Source organism: Bos mutus, chromosome 13 (assembly GCF_027580195.1).
Source record: "Bos mutus isolate GX-2022 chromosome 13, NWIPB_WYAK_1.1, whole genome shotgun sequence".
NCBI lineage: Eukaryota > Metazoa > Chordata > Mammalia > Artiodactyla > Bovidae > Bos > Bos mutus.
This window is the reverse complement of record NC_091629.1, coordinates 56419407-56421985: the sequence shown is the minus strand read 5'-3', so window position 1 is coordinate 56421985 and position 2579 is coordinate 56419407.

The following is a 2579-nucleotide window of genomic DNA, read 5'->3' as shown; positions in this document are numbered from 1 at the left end:
AGGGGGCACAGGTTTGATCCTTGGTTGGGGGAACTAAGATCCCACATGCAAAAAAAAAAAAAAAAAAAAAGACAAGCAAAGAAACATACACATACAAAAACAAAATAAAAAACATAAACACCCTATAATCTGAAGAGCAAAGAAGTAATGTATGAAAATGCAGGCAGTGCAAGATTTTGCTTTAATAAAGCAAAGGGAGTAGAGACATTTAATAAAGGGTCAAACATGTAAATATATGGGAAAAAGACCTAGTGACATAACAAATATGCTTAATACCTATCATTTACTTAACTCCTTAAATGTGCCGGCACGCAGCAGGTGCTGTGTTGGATTTCACTAATTTGAACTTGTTAATAAAAAGCAGTATAGGGAATTCCCTGTGCTTCCACTGCTGGTGACTCGTATTCGATCCCTGGTTGGGGAACTAAGATTCTACAAGCCGTGAGGCATAGCCAGAAAAAAAAAGCAGTGTATGAGTAAGTGATATTTGGTTGCTTTAAGGTGTCAGCAGGGCTTGACAATGGCTTCTGGCATAAAGGAAAGAACAGAGATGTAGGCTTAAATTAGACTTAAGTCAGTTTGAATTTCAGATCCCACCCCCCGCCTTAAATGTCTGTGATTCTAAGTAGCTTTCTTTCCTTGAGCCTCAGTCTCCTCATGTGTAAAATGAAGGGGATAATGGTATTTATCTCAGAGCGCTCTGATGAAGATTAAATGGAAAAAATATGTAAAGTCTTGATACTAGCAGGCCTTCAACAAAAAACAACTCACTCCCTCTGAACAGAGATTTTGAGGAGCTTGGCAGCTCCACTAAAAATGGGAAAATCAGCTTGTAGTGGTTGCTGTCTTTCCCAAGCTCCACTCCTCTCTCCTCCTGTTCTTGTGCACTGATATATCTTCCAGCTTTTCCTCCCTAAAATACACAGGACACCCCATATAGTATATCAGATCAGATCAGTTGCTCAGTCGTGTCCGACTCTTTGAGACCCCATGAATCGCAGCATGCCAGGCCTCCCTGGCCATCACCAACTCCCAGAGTTCACTCAAACTCACGTCCATTGAGTCAGTGATGCCATCCAGCCATCTCATCCTCTGTTGTCCCCTTCTCCTCTTGCCCCCAATCCCTCCCAGCATCAGAGTCTTTTCCAGTGAGTCAACCCTTCACATGAGGTGGCTAAAGTACTGGAGTTTCAACTTTAGCATCATTCCTTCCAAAGAAATCCCAGGGCTGATCTCCTTTAGAATGGACTGGTTGGATCTCCTTGCAGTCCAAGGGACTCTCAAGAGTCTTCTCCAACACCACAGTTCAAAAGCATCAATTCTTCAGCACTCAGCCTTCTTCACAGTCCAACTCTCACATCTATACATGACCACTGGAAAAACCATAGTCTTGACTAGATGAACCTTTGTTGGCAAAGTAATGTCTCTGCTTTTCAATATGCTATCTAGGTTGCTCATAACTTTCCTTCCAAGGAGTAAGCGTCTTTTAATTTCATGGCTGCAGTCACCATCTGCAGTGATTTTGGAGCCCCCAAAATAAAGTCTGACACTGTTTCCACTGTTTCCCCATCTATTTCCCATGAAGTGATGGGACCAGATGCCATGATCCTCGTTTTCTGAATGTTGAGCTTTAAGCCAACTTTTTCACTCTCCACTTTCACTTTCATCAAGAGGCTTTTGAGTTCCTCTTCACTTTCTGCCATAAGGGTGGTATCATCTGCATATCTGAGGTTATTGATATTTATCCTGGCAATCTTGATTCCAGCTTGTGTTTCTTCCAGTCCAGCGTTTCTCATGACGTACTCTGCATATAAGTTAAATAAACAGGGTGACAATATACAGCCTTGACATACTCGTTTTCCTATTTGGAACCAGTCTGTTGTTCCATGTCCAGTTCTAACTGTTGCTTCCTGACTTGCATACAGATTTCTCAAGAGGCAGATCAGGTGGTCTGGTATGCCCATCTCTTTCAGAATTTTCCACAGGTTTATTGTGCTCCACACAGTCAAAGGCTTTGGCATAGTCAATAAAGCAGAAATAGATGTTTTTCTGGAACTCTCTTGCTTTTTCCATGATCCAGTGGATGTTGTATAGAGAGTGAATATTCAAGTAGGCAAAGGCTTAGAGATATAACCTGATTAATTAAGGCAACATTCAGACCAAAGTTCGGGGACTTCCCTGGCGGTCCAGCGGTTAGAACTCGGTGCTTTCACTGCCATGGGCCCAGGTTCAATCTCTGGTCGGGGAACTAAGATCCACTAGCTGCTCAGCGTGGCAAAAACAAAAACCCAAGGTTTGTTCCCCCTTCTCAAGTGGCTCAAGTGGTAAAGTATCTGCTTGCCAATGGAGGAGAAACAGGCAGAAGATGTGGGTTCAATTCCTGGGTCAGGAAGATCCCCTGGAGGAGGAAATGGCAACCCACTCCAGTATTTTTGCCTGGGAAATCCCATGGACAGAGGAGCCTGGTGGGCTGCAGTCTGTGGGGTCCTAAAGAGTTGGACACCATTGAGTGCGTCACACACACGCACACACACACACATGGTTTGTTCTCCCTAGTACTTCCCCTTTAAAAAAATTAT